This window comes from Coregonus lavaretus (assembly GCF_964263955.1).
Source record: "Coregonus lavaretus genome assembly, chromosome: 40".
NCBI lineage: Eukaryota > Metazoa > Chordata > Actinopteri > Salmoniformes > Salmonidae > Coregonus > Coregonus lavaretus.
This window is the reverse complement of record NC_140027.1, coordinates 599,340-618,071: the sequence shown is the minus strand read 5'-3', so window position 1 is coordinate 618,071 and position 18,732 is coordinate 599,340. Positions and strand designations below refer to the sequence as shown.

General features: G+C 45.6%; 1 protein-coding gene across 1 annotated transcript in view; it reads left to right on the top strand.

Moving 5' to 3' along the window:
* LOC311113425 (sodium/potassium/calcium exchanger 3-like) overlaps positions 1–18,732 on the top strand; it is a gene marked incomplete at its 5' end in the record, with an annotated part of 48,080 nt that overhangs the window by 12,934 nt on the left and 16,414 nt on the right. The gene's annotated exons all lie outside the window — the stretch shown is intronic.

Below are 18,732 nucleotides of genomic sequence, written 5' to 3'. Positions count from 1 at the left end.
CACTGAGCGTGAATCAACCCACCAGGGGTGCAGAGTTGAACACACACAGAAGGTGAAAGTTAAGAAGGTATCAAGGCGCCGCCTTGTTTTACCTCATAGAGACCTCATACTACAGACTTCTAGGAGTACTGTAGTGAAGGGCTCTGATAGCGAATTGCAGTCACCTAAGATGACGCAATCGCTTGCTGGGGATGGTGCCCTGCCGCAGGCTGTGGCCTCGGTCAGCGCAATTCAGACCCGCGATGCGTTCAAGGAGGGCAGGAATACGACGGTTACGGGTTTAACCGACGTCCCTACTCCTCTTTCTTTCTCAGAACGCATTTCCTCTCCCTTTCACGGGAGGCCCACCTTGGGCTGTTCCACCACTTCAATGTTGGGGAACAGTGGCGGTAAGGGCCATAGAGGAATACAGGTCCTTCCTACTGGATGCACCACAGCTTCGCGCCCAGCCACTTTCTCTGCATTGCTGGCAGTGGCGAAGAAGCTGCACCCTCTCACGCTGGCTAGAACAGACGTTGCAGAAGGGTTATGCTCTCCAATTCCACCGGACCCCACCCCCGTTCAGGGGAGTGGTGGAGACGGTGATGAAAACGCCAGACAAAGTGGCCGCTCTGATGACAGAGATTACGGAACTTTTGGCGAAGGAGGCGGTGACAGTAGTTCCCCGGGAGCAAAGGAACAAAGGGCTATATTCGCCTTATTTCCTAGTGCCCAAAAAGACGGGGGGAGTGAGGCCGATTTTGGATTTACGCATTCTCAACGAGAGCATAACCAAACGGCCCTTCCGAATGCTAACGACAAAACGTCTGCTGGAATGTGTCCAGAGAGGGGACTTTTGTACGAGCATAGACCTAAAGGACGCATACTTTCATGTGCCGGTTCAGCCGCGTCACAGGAAGTTTCTGCGGTTCGCCTTTCAAGGGGTGGCGTACGAATACACGAGGATGCCATTTGGGTACGCCCTGGCACCTCGCACATTTTCCAAGTGTGCGGAGGCGGCATTGGAACCGTTGCGTCGTCAGGGAATACGGCTACTAGCCTACCTGGACGACCTACTGGTTCTCGCCCCGTCAGCAGAGCTGGCGATCACTCACACAACACAGACAGTGATGCATCTCACAAGTCTGGGGTTTGCTGTGAATTGGAAAAAGAGCGCGCCCTGGCCCACTCATCAGATTGTCTACCTGGGGATACAGCTAGACACTGTGAGGATGAGGGCTCGAATTTCGGACCCCCGAAGGGTAGCCTTGTTGCTAGCCCTAAGGAAGTGTCGTCCGAATCACACGGTGACGGCGCTGTCAATCATGTCACTTTTGGGTCTCATGTCGTCAGCCCACTCTGTGGTTCCGCTGGGACTCCTGCACATGCGCAGGACGCAGCGATGGTTCGCCCAACTAAGACTAGACCCATTGCGTCAACGTCATCGGTTGGTGGTGGTTCCCCTCTCGCTCAGTGCAGACCTAAACTATTGGAGAAACTCGCGCGTTCTCACGCACGGAGTCCCGATAGGAAAGGTGTCCTCTCACATCCCAGTATTCACGGATGCGTCCCTGACGGGATGGGGAGGGACATGTCAGACACAAGCGATAGGAGGTGTGTGGCCTCAATCAGGTCGTCACATCAACCTCCTGGAGTTGGAAACGGTTCGACTGGTTCTGACCCACTTCGCGTCTACCCTTCGGGGTCGCGATGTGCTGGCCTGGTCAGACAACCGGACCACAGTAGCCCACATAAATTGCCAGGGTGGAGTCAGGTCTCCTGCTCTCCATCGGGCGGCAGAGGAATTGTGGCTGTGGGCTCACGAGCACCTTCGCTCATTGAGAGCAGCACACATTCCGGGCTACTTGAACGTAGGAGCAGACCTCATGTCAAGAGGGGGTCCTCGAGACGACGAGTGGTGTCTGCATCCAGACATTGTTCTCCAGATTTGGGAACAATTCGGGAGAGCCGAGGTGGACCTATTCGCGTCACCCGTGAACGCGCAATGTCCTCTGTGGTTCTCTCTGAGGGAACAGGACGAACCGCCACTGGGAAGGGACGCCTTTGCGCACCAACCGTGGCCGAGAGTTCTCCTGTATGCATTCCCTCCGCTGTCCTGCATTCTCCCACTGCTAGCCAGGGTGAGGTCAGGGGGGCTGTCTGTGATACTGATAGCGCCCAATCGCCCGGGGGCTCTGTGGTTTGCGGAGATGAGTCAGATGTTGATTGCGCCACCTTGGCCAATTCCACATCGACGGGACGTGTTGTCTCAGGCGGCTGGCACGATAGGGAAATTGCCCATAATCGGCCAACCACTGAAGGCCTGGCTGCTGAGAGGGACAGGCTAGAGCGCCGTGGGTTATCTGATGCAGTGATCAGGACCATACAGGGTTCACGTGCCAGTTCCACTTCTAAGATGTATGCCAGTAGATGGAACGTGTTTTCACGATGGTGTGTCACACAAAGTGTGGACCCCATGAGCTGTCAGGTGGAGAGTATTCTCTCTTTTCTGCAGCTCATGTTTGATAAGCAAAAATCGCCTGCCACGATTAGAGTGTTTGCAGCAGCGATTTCAGCTTGTCATGAGGGTTTTGGCAGAGACAATGTCTTTAGTCACCCTCTAGTGAAACGCTTCCTATTAGGAACGCGGCGACTTAGGCCAACACCTAGAGTCACGCTTCCTCAGTGGGATTTGGCTTTGGTACTCGAAGCGCTATGTAAGTCGCCGTTCGAGCCATTGAATCAAATACCCCTCAAGATGCTGTCTATCAAGACAGCACTGTTGCTCGCTTTGACTACAGCTAAGCGGGTCAGTGATTTGTGTGCTCTTTCGACGAGACCTGACTGCCTGGCCATCAATGGTGACCTGAGCAGAGCAGTGTTACGTCCTAACCCGGCATTTGTGCCGAAGGTTATTAAGAGTTCATATAGGTCACAGACCGTGGAGCTGTGGGCTTTTTCTCCTCCTCCTCATAGAGAGAGGAGTGAGGAAAAGCTCCATCGCCTGTGCCCGGTACGCGCTTTGGCGTGTTACGTCGAGCGCACAGCAGCGATTAGGTCATCGCCTCAGTTGTTTGTGTGTCACGGTGCGGCTGCACTAGGTAGACCACTTTCAAAACAGAGGCTGTCTCACTGGCTTTGTGAAGGCATTGAGACAGCTTATGAGGTAGCAGGGCGGCAATTGCCTCAGGGTATCAGAGCTCACTCCACTCGTGGAGTAGCGGCTTCTACTGCCCTTTTCAGAGGAACAGGAGTAGAGGATATCTGTAGAGCAGCATCCTGGTCGACGCCGTCTCCATTTATCCGTTTCTATCTCTTAGATATGTCTTCTAATTCTCTGGCTCGATCTGTACTCAGCGTGGCTGAAGGGAGATCTTGAGCAAGAAAGAGAGGAGAAGCAGGACTGTGGACACAGGTTTCCATCAGGTCCGCTTTGGTTAGGAAGACGTGTTTTTGACAGATGTGTTTTCTAACTCTTTGGCTCGGTCTGTACTCAGCATAGCTGAAGGGAGATCTGGAGCTAGGAAGAGAGGGAAAAGCAGGACTATGGACTGGGTTTCCATCAGGTCCGCTTTGGATAAGAAAACATATTTTGTGGCATGAATCCTGACTGACAGGGTCAGTACAGTAGAGGCATGCGTTGATTAACAGAATATGAGGTCATCTATCTGCTTGTTCAGTTAGTATGACTCATGTTTTTGTTCCTGCCCACTAATCTCTGGGATTCCATTGAGTGAGTGAGGCGGTCTACCGCGTTCATAATGTAGAGTGACACTTGATGTCATTCCATTAGTGGTCGGTAGTGTTTTCACAGGATATTGAGGCACATCTATCTGCTAGTACAGATTAGTATGGCTTCTATTCTGGTGATCTGCCCACTAGTCATTGGCATTGCCATTGGACTAGGTGGGGCGGGTCTTTTAACCGATGACGCGGTATATTGTGACGCCCGTAGGGTTTTTTAGTTGCAGTACTGCGGGACTCGGTTGCAGCCATTGCTAGGGTTGACTTTCTCGTTTCGATGGGAAGTGTTAGGCTCGGCAGGGAGTACATTTTGGAGCGCTATGCTCCGCCTTAAACCATTAGGAGCAGAGCTCCCCTATGGGGCGGAGCTCCACGATATAGAACGATTAGTTACCGGAGTGTAACTCCAGTTCTATGAGTGGAGCGGAGCCCCATAGGACTTAAGGCCCTGCCGACCCTCTCTAGTCTCGCTGAAGAAAAATATCTCGGGAGGCTGATTGAGGGGAGGCATCCCCTCTTATAGGGACACCTGTACTCCTATTGGCTGTAGGTGTGTGCATAATTTTGTCTCAGGCTGCTGCTGCCTTAGGGCAGAGGGTAAACCATTAGGAGCAGAGCTCCCCTATGGGGCTCCGCTCCACTCATAGAACTGGAGTTACACTCCGGTAACTAATCGTTATTTCGTTTGGAACACAACACTGCATCCCCGCCATCACACAATTACTGTTATTGTTTACGCAATCCAAAAACTGTCCATTATAAATCGCAATCTGGGTCAGGTGGGTATGATTTGAAAGCTTGTTCTATTGCCGACATGACTAGCTAAGTTACAAAATACGATCTTACAGTGTTAGGCTTTCACAGAGCAATTCAGAGAAACAGATCATCATGAGTGCATTCACGTGCCTGTGCCGGGGCAAATGTTCTTTACAATAAACAAACAGGCTCATTCTGTTTAGAACAACCCAGGGTATGACGACTTGTAACTTTACATCAAACAACGTGATCATAAACAATGACGTTATATATGACATTCGTTTTATGTTTTGGAAATGTGAAGTGCAAATGTGGATTCACGGTTGTTTGGCTTGCTTCTATGACAGCAAAGCGGTATTTATTATAATCTTCAATGTCTCATCTTTCAAAATACATAAAGTCCTCTTAACTTAAAGCATTTCCCTCACTCAGACAACAAAAAAATTGCAAAAGTTGTCCAACTAGCAGGAGGGATGGGGGCAACTTCTTGCTGCGCGTGGTGCTGAAGTTCAGAACAGCTGTCAGTCAAAACCCATACAGCGCTGTGAAGCGCAGAGCCTGAGCTCTGACGTCATGTATAGCATATTACTGTACAGCCATGACGTTCCAATTTAGGAGCTTATTAGTGGTCAAATCTGCCATTTTCAACCTGTATATGGGTACGAGTGTAAACAGCTACATGAGAAATAGATATTTTATCATTATCCATTTAGCATTTTAAAGTAGATTTTGACAACGATATGCTTTCATAAGATCATAATAGGCATCCTATTGCATAGTACATTTTAAAGAATGGTCCTCTTAAGATACAGCAAATGTATTAAATACATTACAAATGTAGTATAGTGTACTATAGTATAGTATAGTGTATAGTGATGAGTTAGTAGTGCTTTTTGAGCTCGTTTCGGTTCGAATATTAAAAAAGAATCAACATTTTCTATTCGGTTTTGATCCTTTTTTTAAACATTAAATGCACTATGCATTATGTGGGTTGAATGATGTAACAACGCAGAATAAAACAATTAGTAAAAGTCCCATGATGGTAGTGACTGTCCATTACTGCTTATCACTTATTAACCATCATTTATTCACATTATTTTAATAAAATATTTCAGTTGTTGTGTATATTACGTTTGTTTTATTTATATATATATATATATATTATATTATCTCTATAGAGCTGCTGCCTATGCTGTCAATCAAAATCACAATTTTAGTAGTTCAATGTAAATAAGGCATACTTTTATGGCTTCTGAATACCAATACCCGTCGATGTAACTGCTCTCTATATCCCCTCTTGATCATGCATTCGTCTGTCTCTTACATAGCAGGCATAAAAGAAACACGGACCGGACAAGTAGCAACGTAATGGGTTATGGTCATTGTAGCTAATTATCACGTTTTCTGCACTAAACTGTGTTGAACATTGGCCTGTTGGAAACTACAACTCCCTACTACATTGCACAGTTCGGGCATGATCTGATTTATCTCTAGATAAACTGCAGTGCAATATGCACATGGAGTTTACAGAAAAAATAACGAATTATTCTAATAATTGAACCGACATAGGTCAATTAGTTGTTTAATTTTTTTTTTTTTTACAGACATTTCAGTTAATCACTCAGCACTACAAATGTAACATATAACTGCAGGAAAGCATTACCATGAGGACTAGTAGAGGATATGTGTTCAGAAGTGGAGGTTTTATGCTGTAGAGAAAATGTGGTTTGGCACACACACACACATCTTATTTTGCTCAGCACAGATTGTGTGTGTGCGATGCAGCACAGAGACCTGAAATGTCACATTACTCAGCAAGGTAGCTACACTCACGTCACGCAATGTGTCACCACGCATCAGCGTCTGCTGAGCATGTGTTGAGAGGAGGCCCCTAACCCTCCACGTGCACAACCAGGATGCACACTAGACCGGCCGTGCACGGTGCACATGCATGAGCCTGGCTCCAGAGAGCGTCATTTTAATCCAAGACTGAAAACTACTGCATAGACTCTAATGATGTTGTTGTTGTTGTTGTTTTGTCATTGTTGTCCTCAATATCCTCTAACCATACTAAATGTCTGGTGATGAGTGTACACGGATAGGGTACCATGACTATTTGTTTTCGTCATAACCAAATTCTGTTAACTCTCCGTTTTGTCGACCTATGCATGAGAGAGATACTGTACTGTACGTGCTATTGCATCACTTTTCTCTTGTCCTTGTTTTAACACCATCTCTCTTCTACAATGTTCTAGTTCCCCCACCGCGTCAAGTCAGTTCCCCAGAATCCTTTGCAACGCAGCCGTATGGTGCATTGGGCTGAAGTTCAGTGTGTATTTCTATCCCAATGATGTATGTCATTTTTTAAGCAGCAGTGCTTTCAGCTCGTATTCTGTTTTGTTTCTTTCTTTGACAATAAAAGGTGTCCCAAATGGAACCGTATTCCCTATATAGTGCACTACTTTTGACCAGGGCCCATATAGCTCTGGTAAGAAGTAGTGCACTATAAAGGGAATAGGGTGTCATTTGGGACGTTGCTATAGACCGTGTGTAGGAGTGATCAACATCCAATCATAAACACCGTTGCTGCTCTGCTGTGATCCTATGGGATTCCGCAATGACGGATTTGAACAGCATGCAAACAGATTCAAGATCTCTTTCTCTTCTCTCCAGTCCCAGTGAAATTGATGTGGTGTGTGTCTGTAGGACAGAGCGTGTTGGATGGTTGGGTTGGATGGTTGGCCTACTTCAGGGTTATTTGAGGCTATTGTTAATCTACCAGGCATACAGGGATACAGTACTGTAGGCTGGGCAATGTGAATCTGTGTTTTATCCATAGTGTTAAAGGATTGGAAGGAACAAGTGGCCTGAATGGTCTAGAGCCCTCAAACTCAACTCTGGACCTCGAAGCCAGTTCCACTGCATTTTTTAATTGTTCCCCTCTAATCAGAGACTGATTTAGACCTGGGACACCAGGTGTGTGCAATTAATTCTCAGGTAGAACAGAAAAGCAGCAGGCTCCGGACCTCGTAGGGTAAGAGTTGAGTACCCCTGGTCTAGAGGTTTAGGCTACAGCCTCCCGCATGCATGTGTAGACGTGTTGGCAGAGGTTCGAATCAAGCCTACTGCCTTGTGTCGCGTTCTCTCTCTAGCCTCCATCTCTCTGTCATCCTCTCTCCATCTCTTCAATAAATAAGAAAAAAAGGAATGGAAGGAATAAGGAAACGATGACTTTCTGGAGCGACTAGTTTACATCATGCTTCAATCAACATATTCCCTTTGATGAGGTTAGAAATGAGTAGGCCTATAGATGCTATGGTGCCTTATCATTTTCATTGGTTAGATTTCTGTTTTGATGATAGTGAATATGTTAGTCTAGATTTTAACATCCCTTCAAAGACCAGAAGATGAATTGAATAACATTTTCAATTCACCTCAGGGTGAACCAAATCTCCCTCTTCTGAAGTTCCAAAAACCGGCCTCCGTTCCTTTCGAAGACCTTCTTCAAACAGATATGCCTCAACCACTACTCCTTTAAAGACTCTTCTTCTCTACCCTACCCTCTCCATCTTCCTTCCATCGTTCTCGTCGATAACAAACTTTCTTAGCCAAGCAATTACACAGTAGGATTAAAGGTGGCTACACCAACCTCGTCACTTGGGGGTTGCTGTTTGTGTACTTTGTGTTTTTCCTTTCACACACAAAAACAACCTCTCCCACCGTGCATAATTATCCCGCAGTGTGAAATGCTGAAACATGCACACGCAGGCGCGCACACACACGCACACACACACAATTATTCAGGACTGTGAGATGCCGAAACGCACAACTCATAATTGGCTGGATTGCCTCCAGTAGCTGATGATCGTTGATAGAAGTGTGTGTGTGTGTGTGTGTGTGTGCGTGTGTGTGTGTGTGTGTGCGTCTATAGTAAATCTATAGTGCTTGATGTCCTGTTAAGAAGAGCTAGTTAGCGAAGAATTCATTAGCTCTGCGTTTAGCGGTTATTTATCATCATTATTTATCATTGCCATGACGCCCATACATTAATGAGGCTTCACCGCAACAACAATTAATTATGTTACAATTTGATACAATTATAATGAATGATATGGAGACTCAGTTAACACATTATACAGATATAGTATATTCCCAAAACGCTAATCAAATCCACAATCCTGGTGCTATAAGAAACTTCTACTGGTTGTCTCCTATTCACCCTTAGTAATGTTAAAATGGACTTTCATAGTGTTTCCCTGAACAGTTAGGTGACTTGTGGCAGATGGGTAACCCTTTGTCATACAGAGGGGAAGGGTCAACCCCTGTTAGTGTCTGCTTCCCATCTCTCTGCTTTAGCGGAAGAAGGTTTTCCCTCTCTCTCTCTTTCTCTCTTTCACTCTCTCTCTCTCTCTCTCTCTGTTGCTTCTTGGGGGGTTAACAGTAACACAGATTTTTTATTAAGCTTTTCAGTGACAAACGACTTAATGAATCAAAAGTGTAAAACAATGGAAGGCGGTGATTATATTTGACAAATGGATCTGGCTATTACTGGTTTGGTAGAAAAGAAATGAGACATGAAATTCATGGAACAGGCACAGACAGTACATCTTGTCGTCTTCCCAAATGTTTTTAAATGTCACAGAGTTCACCCTTCAGTGTATTTCTCTCTCTCTTTTCTTATTTCGCTCTCTCTCTCTTTCTCTCTCCTTCTTTACTTCTCTCTCTTTCACTTTATGCCCTTTCCATCTCTATCTTGCTTGCTTATCCCTTATCTCTGTTTTTTTTCTCCCTTTCCTCTCTCTGTCTCTCTCTCTCTCCTCCATCTCTCACCACACACTAATACAACATCTCTCTCCTCCATCTCTCACCACACACTAATACAACATCTCTCTCCTCCATCTCTCACCACACACTAATACAACATGCTTAGTCAACAGTCCAGTACAGCCCACCACTGGTTCTCTTCCCCTTTCGTAATACCCCCAATCCCCCCCCTCCCCCCAATAGAAATGACTACACATAATCCCCCCCCCCCCCCCCCCCCCCCCCCCCCACAGCAGTGTGCCCGTCCGTTTCCATGACAACGGCCTTAAATAATTATATAACCGTTAGCGACGACAGGAGATGGGGGGTAGCCCCCCTGGAGCATACCAACACGCGCGCACACGAACAGAGCATTGCTCACGTTACATAACAAACCCGGGCCTCGGCTCAGGAGAGATGACATCACCAGGAGGAAGAGAGGAGAGGAGGAGAGAGAGGAGGAATATTTGGGGGTAGCTGTTTCTGCTGTAACTGCTGCTCTGTTGCTTAGACAGCGGAATGGGTCCTCTCTCTTTCTCTCTGTTATTCATATTTCAGAGTGTTTGCACCAGGCTTATGGTATTTAATATACAATATTTCCAATGTGTCTATTAATTAATTATCTGTTAAGGGAAGGACTGTGTGTGTGGATGGATCAATATTGTATGAGTGTGTTTGCATGTTTGGGATGTTTGTGTTGATACATTTGACATTTGCTTTATTTAATATCCCAGTTAATGCAATCAGGGTAGAGTTCTAAACAACAAGATAAAGAAAGAGAAGTTGACTTGTATGCTATGCATCAGGCCCAGAGTTTGTCCTGGTCAGGTCACATGGTGAAGAAAAATTCCTGTCCCTAATTTATGCATATTGTAAACAATTGTATGCGCTAATCACAAAGTTTTGCTTACATAGAAGAACACCTGGAAAAGTAGTTTCAATAATATCTGAAAACCTCATCATCAACATTGTTAATCACTTAACTAACTTAATGGAACGTTTAACAAGCATGTAGCGGTTACCACGGTAATTATACACATCACATCTCGCTTTTAACAAACCCATGAGACCGATACAGCGCTGTACTGTACTCGTACACTTTCAGATTGCAGCTGGTTTCTCTTGCAGCTAGCTAACTTGCTGTGACAGATTCATTTTAGTGAGTGAGTGCAAACACACACACTCTCTCATTAGGTCCTGTTTGATGTACATGTGGAGATATTAGTTGTGATGAACAATATGAAATATGCAGTAGTGGCATTAGTTTCATTGTGTTTCGTCTTCTCAGTGAAGAAGAGCGGGAGGGAGAAGGGAAGAGAGGGAGAGAGAGGAAGGATGGATGGAGCTCTCTATATTTAAACTGCAGAGATTGCAGGATGGATGGATCTCCCTAAAGACTCTCAGAACGTCGCTCTCTTACTCTCCAACTTTTCATCCCCTCGCTCCAACTGTGGTTATAAATAAATGAAACAAAGAGCAAGACAGGAGTGATGGAGAGAATATGAAAGAGGTAGAGAGAGGAGGAGAGAGAGAGAGAGAGAGGGAAGGAAGGATGGAGAGTGTAAAGGGGGGACAGTTAGAGAAAGAGAGGGGAGAGAGAGAGACAGTTAGAGAGAGGGAGGGAGGGGGGACAGTTAGAGAAAGAGAGGGGAGAGAGAGAGACAGTTAGCGAGAGGGAGGGAGAGAGAGGGGGGAGAGAGGGAGGGGGGACAGTTAGAGAAAGAGAGGGGAGAGAGAGAGACAGTTAGAGTGAGGGAGAGAGAGAGAGGGGGGAGGGGGGACAGAGAAAGAGAGGGGAGAGACAGTTAGAGCGAGGGAGAGAGAGAGAGGAAGGGGGGACAGTTAGAGAAAGAGAGGGGAGAGAGAGAGACAGTTAGAGAGAGAGAGGGAGGGAGGGAGGGGGGACAGTTAGAGAGAGGGAGAGAGGGAGGGAGGGGGGACAGTTAGAGAGAGAGAGGGAGGGAGGGAGGGAGGGAGGGAGGGAGGGGGGACAGTTAGAGAAAGAGAGGGGAGAGAGAGAGACAGTTAGAGTGAGGGAGAGAGAGAGAGGGGGGAGGGGGGACAGAGAAAGAGAGGGGAGAGACAGTTAGAGCGAGGGAGAGAGAGAGAGGAAGGGGGGACAGTTAGAGAAAGAGAGGGGAGAGAGAGAGGGACAGTTCAAGCGAGGGGGAGAGAGAGAGAGGGGGGGGACAGTTGGAGAAAGAGAAGGGAGAGAGGGAGAGGGAGGGAGGGAGGGGGAGCAAGAGCAGCAGAGGGAGGGTGGGAGAGAGAGTACAACTGACTGAGGTCTGATTGCTGATTGATGCAGTGACTTCCTCTGATTGAGCTTTAGTGAGGAGTGAACTGGGAGACTGGGTTATGATTGCAGAGAGAATGGAGTGGGGCGGTGGCAGTGTTTGTTTGTGCACGTGTGTGTGTGTGCACGTGTGCATGCATATTGAGCCAGTGTTATCTACCAGCTCTCACAGTCTCACGTCAGAATTAGACGTTCATCCATGTTTCTCAAATGTAACATTTCAAAGTTGTTCCAAACGTCAAATTTCGAGGTGTTTAAGGTTAAGTTTAGGCATGAACTCTGAATTTTTAAGGTTAGGGTTCAGTTCAGGCATTAACTCCAAATTCTTAAGGTTAGGCATTAACTCCAAATGGTTAAGGTAAGGGTTAAGGTTTGGGATAGGCTTAAAACAAAAATATCAAAAACAGCTTTCTATCGCTGGATTCAAACTTGCAACCTTTGGAATCAGAGGTTTACCGAAACGTCCACGTCATCTCCCGACGTCCTCAAACATGGATGGACGTCGAATACTGACTTGTATCACGGGTGACCTGGCTGAGTGTTATATCCAACACAGAGTGTGTGTGTGTGTGTGTGTGTGTGTTTATTATAGCCAGTAGGGGTGGCCGCTGCAGCAGAGCAGAGCAGCTATAGAAGGGTAGGGCCACCCCAGCTAACCTGGTGCTAATTACCATGGTGTTCCAGGCCAGGCTCAGACAGCCAGGAGGAGGATCTCTGTCTTGTCCTCTCTTGGCCTCATTTTCCCCATATCTCTTTCTCTCCTATCTCTTTCATGTGCACACTCCCTTCTTTCTCTCTCTTTCTCGCTCTCTCTCTCCTTCTTTCTCTCTCCCTTTCTTGTGAGGCCATTAGCGAAGTGGAGAAGGTAGCCTGGAGAGAGAGATACATAGAGAGATATGTCCACTCTGGGAAGTCTAAACTCTAAGTGGGGGTTTTCAGTTGAGGCTAATAGAAAATGGTGTTATTACAGTGAAGTGGGTTTTAAAAGGCCTAAATACTGTACATGATGCAAAGACATGGAAACACAGACACAAACACACACGTTATAGACCATAACATATGTCTAGATGAAAACATGTCTTGGTTACTGTATACATTTTCTTACTGACATTCAGGCATAAATGCTTTCCATATCTTCTACCCACAGTAGCCATTATTCTGACAATGAATACTCTCAGTACCACATCTTTCCATATATTGTATTTCTTCACCATTCCCTTGCCATAATATACATCTGGATCTTTTAGAAATGTTCAATCAATACAGACACACACACTCCGCCAACCTTGTATCTATACAGCAGGTCAATGCTAATGACCAATGTAGTGTATGCTAGTGAGTGTCTCCCCCCAGGTTAAAGATGTGTATTATTTTGTGCACCTGTCTCCCTCTGCCACTTAAACCCACTCGCTCTGAAGAAGACACAGTTGGCGGAAGTGTGTCTGTGTGTGTGTGTTAAACCCACTCGCTCTGAAGAAGACACAGTTGGCGGAAGTGTGTGTGTGTGTTAAACCCACTCGCTCTGAAGAAGACACAGTTGGCGGAAGTGTGTGTGTGTGTGTTAAACCCACTCGCTCTGAAGAAGACACAGTTGGCGGAAGTGTGTGTGTGTGTTAAACCCACTCGCTCTGAAGAAGACACAGTTGGCGGAAGTGTGTGTGTGTGTTAAACCCACTCGCTCTGAAGAAGACACAGTTGGCGGAAGTGTGTGTGTGTGTGTGTTAAACCCACTCGCTCTGAAGAAGACACAGTTGGCGGAAGTGTGTGTGTGTGTTAAACCCACTCACTCTGAAGAAGACACAGTTGGCGGAAGTGTGTGTGTGTGTGTGTGTGTGTGTGTGTTAAACACACTCGCTCTGAAGAAGACACAGTTGGCGGAAGTATGTGTGTGTGTGTTAAACCCACTCGCTCTGAAGAAGACACATTTGGCGGAAGTGTGTGTGTGTGTTAAACCCACTCACTCTGATGAAGACATGGTTGCTATGGAGTGGGTCGCTGCCTCGGCTTGCACTTGGCTCCGTCGCCAGCTAGCACTCACTCCAACACAAGTAGTGGAGTTGATTATGTCAAATGGGAATGAGTGAAGAGATGTGTACTCCATTCAACGCAGATTGAAGGGTGGAAGATTCTGTCCCTTAAATATTAGATAGATATAAAGTAGTATAAAGCTATGGTAACTTTATTTGATATGGTCATTATGACATTATAACAATATTATAATTAACATGACATAATATCTGTCATTTAGATCTTAATATCTGTCATTTAGATCTTAATATCTGTCATTTAGATCTTAATATCTGTCATTTGGATGTTAATATCTGTCATTTAGATGTTAATATCTGTCATTTAGATGTTAATATCTGTCATTTAGATGTTAATATCTGTCATTTAGATGTTAATATCTGTCATTTAGATGTTAATATCTGTCATTTAGATGTTAATATCTGTCATTTAGATCTTAATGTCTGTCAATTAAATGTTGTCTATGTGTGACATGAGTGGTCATGTGTTACTTACCTTTTAAAAGCCAGAGGGCATGATGTGAAATACCTGCTACTGTATGTAGTCATCTAGAATCGGTGTGTGTGTGTGTGTGTGTGTGTGCTTGCCTGTCTACAGTATAGGCATGTACATGAGTGAGTACAAAACAGTACAGTACAAGGTAGACAAGATATGTAGTTTCATGAGTCTACTATCATTAATCCACCACATTCCCTTTGTTGAAAGGATAACCTTCATACTGCAACACTTTATTCACATCCCATTTCTACCTTTCTTTCTCTCTCTCTCATTTTCTCTCTGACCTCCTTTGTCCTTATACAAGTGCTACTGCTGTCTCCTGACAAAGAACACACACACTCAGTATATTCACCTTGTTTATGGACTATGAAAAGCCAGCTGTACCTTTCTTCTAAAGCACAGGCATCTTTTGTGCTCTTGAAATGGCCCTCCTATGCCCTACTGTTGTACACTGACTGAATAGAATCAGGTGACTCATATCTCAAATGCAACAATTACATAAAAATCAGGAATTGTTATGCAGTACAGATGGATTGGCATCTGGTGGGTTTTATATTCACTTTCTGCTTTTAGTCAGTTCAGAGTCAGACAAAGATCAAAACTTTAAAAGAGATACTGTACCGTCTCTCCATTAGTGGTGTATCAGGGTTTTTAAGATTCCTATTGGATGTAATGTAAGGGTAAAACTCTCTGCAGGCAATGCTTTAGAGTGTTTGTGCCATTGGTGGGAGTGTGTGTGTTTTCTCATACCTCGTGTGTGAGTGTAAATGTGTGTGAGTGAGTGTGTGTGCGTGCGTGTGCACACGCGCCTGCATGTGTGTGGAAGGGTGTGAACTTGGCTGTGAGTTGGTATCTGGCGTTGTAGTACTGTTCACAGCAGAGAGGGCCAGAGTGGTAGAGTGTTGGACATGGCTGGGCGCATCTGCTGCCTGTATCCCCCTGGCACTGGGCATTAGTCTGGGCACACTGACTCCAATGCACTCTGCCATGCTACACACACACACACACACCCTGTTGTAGTACCCATTGCCATGCCATGCTCTGCCAGCTAACCCCTCCAACCACATTTAATATACCCCCCCCTGTCCACTTTCCTCCTGCTTACAACTATGTTTTCAGTTTGATGCATAGAGATGTACTAGAGAGCTCACCTCCTATCTTTGTAATGGCCTCCTCTGTGGCAGCATGGGCCCATGCTAAAACAGGCCCTCTATACAACTCTATGGTTTGACGTTATTTGACGTTAAAGATGAAAGGGGATGGTGGAATTTTTGTGCGTCAGTAGTAATGTACTCATGCATGAACTTTATGTATGTATGTACACTACCGTTCAAAAGTTTGGGGTCACTTAGAAATGTCCTTGTTTTCGAAAGAAAAGCAATTTTTTTGTCCATTAAAATAACATCAAATTCATCAGAAATACAGTGTAGACATTGTTAATGTTGTAAATGGCTATTGTAGCTGGAAACGGCTGATTTTTAATGGAATATCTACATAGGCGTACAGAGGCCCATTATCAGCAACCATCAGTCCTGTGTTCCAATGGCACGTTGTGTTTGCTAATCCAAGTTTGTCATTTTAAAAGGCTAATTGATCATTAGAAAACCCTTTTGCAATTATGAAAAACTGTTGTGCTGATTAAAGAAGCAATAAAACTGGCCTTCTTGAGACTAGTTGAGTATCTGGAGCATCAGCAATTGTGGGTTCGATTACAGGCTCAAAATGGTCAGAAACAAATGACTTTCTTCTGCAACTCGTCAGTCTATTCTTGTTCTGAGAAATGAAGGCTATTCCATGCGAGTAATTTCCAAGAAACTGAAGATCTCGTACAACGCTGTGTACTACTCCCTTCACAGAACAGAGCGAGAGAAGGATGCCGGGCACCTTGAGCATCCTTCTCTCGCTCTCTCTCTTTCTTTTATTTTGTTCTGTCTCTCTCGCTTTCCATTCTGTCTATCTTTCTTTCTGTCTTTCGTATCATTCTGTGTCCTCTTTCTCTCTAGTACACCCCCATTTAACTTGCTCATCTCCCTGTCTGTCTGTCTGTCTGTCTCTCTCTCGCTCTCTTTCTCGCTCTCTTTCTCTCTCTCGCTCGCTCTCTTTCTCTCTCTCTCGCTCTCTCTCTTTCTCACTCTCTCTCTTTCTCACTCTCTCTCTCTCTCTCACTCTTTCTCTCTCTCTCTCTCCTCTCTCTCTCTCCATTTCTCTCTCTGGTTCCTAGAACAGATCCCTTTATCCTCTATATAATGTTTATTTCCCATCATCATGATGTGTTTTCCTTAGCAAACAGAACAGAAAATGCGTAGGCAGGGCAGGCGTCTTGGTGTGTGTGTGTGTGTGTGTGTGCGCATGCGTCCGTGCGTGTAGCACTCGTAGCTGTAAAAACTAAACACATCCAGCTGCCGATGCCGTGATACACACACACACACACACACACACACATACACACACACACACACCATGAGATGGCAGTCCTCCTCCTCCTCTCTACTCTCTGTGTTGTTTTACTGTGTGTGTTGTGTTAGACGAGGTCCGTAATATAACATAGGAACAGACCTGTGTTCAATCAAACACATACAGAATGTACAGTACATGGGTCACCAAAGAACTATACCCCTTTCACACTACTGAGCTGAGCAACAGCTGAGCTGTACTGTGCTAGCCTGTGCTGGAAAGGACAACATCTGAACCAGAACAGTATGGCTCAGGTCAGCAGGATAGTGTGAAAGGGGTAATAGAGTGCATCCACTCAGGCACATAGAGTTGATGAGAGGTTGACTTAGTTTGCAGTGTAAATGGGTCAGGGAAAGGTAGAAGGTAAAAGGTTGGGAAGATGTGAACTAAGTTTATGCAGGTGAGGAGGAAAAGCCATTTTAGAGTGTTGGGATTCAGCCCTTGAATGAATTAAGGCATTTGCCGAAAGTGAAGAGACAGCCATTTGTAGACATTTCAAACATCAAACTTATAATTTCCTCCACTCTCCTCAAAGTACCTAAATGAGCAACAGGCATCTGTTCAAGCCTTATGACCACAGATATGCTAGCTTGAGTTAGCAATAGCATCGCTTATGTAGCAGAGGAGGCTGGTGAGGGGAGGATGGCTCATAATAATGAATGGAATGGAGTGAATGGAATCGTATTAAACACTGGAAATCAGGTGTTTAATGTGTTTGAGACCATTCTATTGATTCCGTTCCAGCCATTACTATGAGCCCGTCCTTCCCAAAGTGCCACCAGCCACCACTGTTATGTAGCAATAGCATCACTGCTGTAGCTAGCTGACTTTCTGGCTGGCCTTTTTCAGTGGAAACATGTTGAAATCACCACAGAATGCTAGCTTAAGTTAGTAATATCATCGCTACTGTAGCAATAGCATTGCTGCAGTAACTACTATAGTTAGCCTAGCTCTCTGACTGTCTGTCTGGCTTTTCCAGTGGAAAGTGGTGAAATTACATTTTAGTTAGCAATAGCCTCACTGTATTAGCACCTATTAGCATTAGTGGAAGCAATGGTTGTGCTAGCTACTAGCTATAGCTACTAGCTAGCACAACTTTGACCGTCTGGCTGGCCTTTCCATTGGAAACGTGGTGAAATCTGGAGCAGATGTTAGCAGTGGCCCATGAAAATACTGTTGATTGGTGGACGAGGTGCGATAATGAAGGGAGAAAAGGAGGAGAGGAGGAGAGAGGGGTCTGGAGAATGAATGGAGGGAGAGGGAAGGAATGAGAATGAATGAATGGAGGGAGAGGGAAGGAATGAGAATGAATGAATGGAGGGAGGGAGAGGGAAGGAACGAGAATGAATGAATGGAGGGAGAGGGAAGGAATGAGAATGAATGAATGGAGGGAGAGGGAAGGAACGAGAATGAATGAATGGAGGGAGAGGGAAGGAAGGAAGGAAGGCATGGAAGTGTGGAGTGAGAGGTTAACATAGGTATTTTCGCTCTCTTTCTTTCTCTTTTCTTATTCTCTCTCTTTCCCCCTCTCTATTTCCCCCTCCCTCTTTCCCCCTCTCTCTTTCCCCCTCTCTTTTTTCCCCTCTCTCTTTCCCCCTCTCTCTTTCCCCCTCTCTCTTTCCCCCTCTCTCTTTTCCCCCTCTCTCTTCCCCCTCTCTCTTCCCCCCTCTCTTTCCCCCTCTCTCTTTCCCCTCTCTCTTTCCCCCTCTCTCTTTCCCCTCTCTCTTTCCCCCTCTTTTTTCCCCTCTCTCTTTTCCCCTCTATTTTCCCCCTCTATTTCCCCCTCTCTTTTCCCCTCACTCTTTTCCCCTCTCTTTTCACCCTCTCTTTCCCCCTCTCTCTTTCTCCCTCACTCTTTTCCCCTCTCTTTTCCCCCTCTCTCTCTACCCCCTCTCTCTTTCCCCCTCTTTTTCCCCTTCTCTCTTTCCCCCTCTCTCTTTCCCCCCTCTCTTTTTCCCCCTCTCTTTCGCTTCTAGCACTTCTTGTACCCCTTCCCTTTACTCTCTTTCCATTTATAATTCCCCTCTCTCCTCCTCATCCACCTCCCCTCCTCTCTCTACCCTCCTCACCCTACATATCCTAACCCTGAGCTCTATTTTTACTCTTTCTCTCTCTCCTCTCTGCCCTCTCTTTGTCCTCTTCTTCACTCTCACTTTTTCCATCTCTTTTTCTCCTCT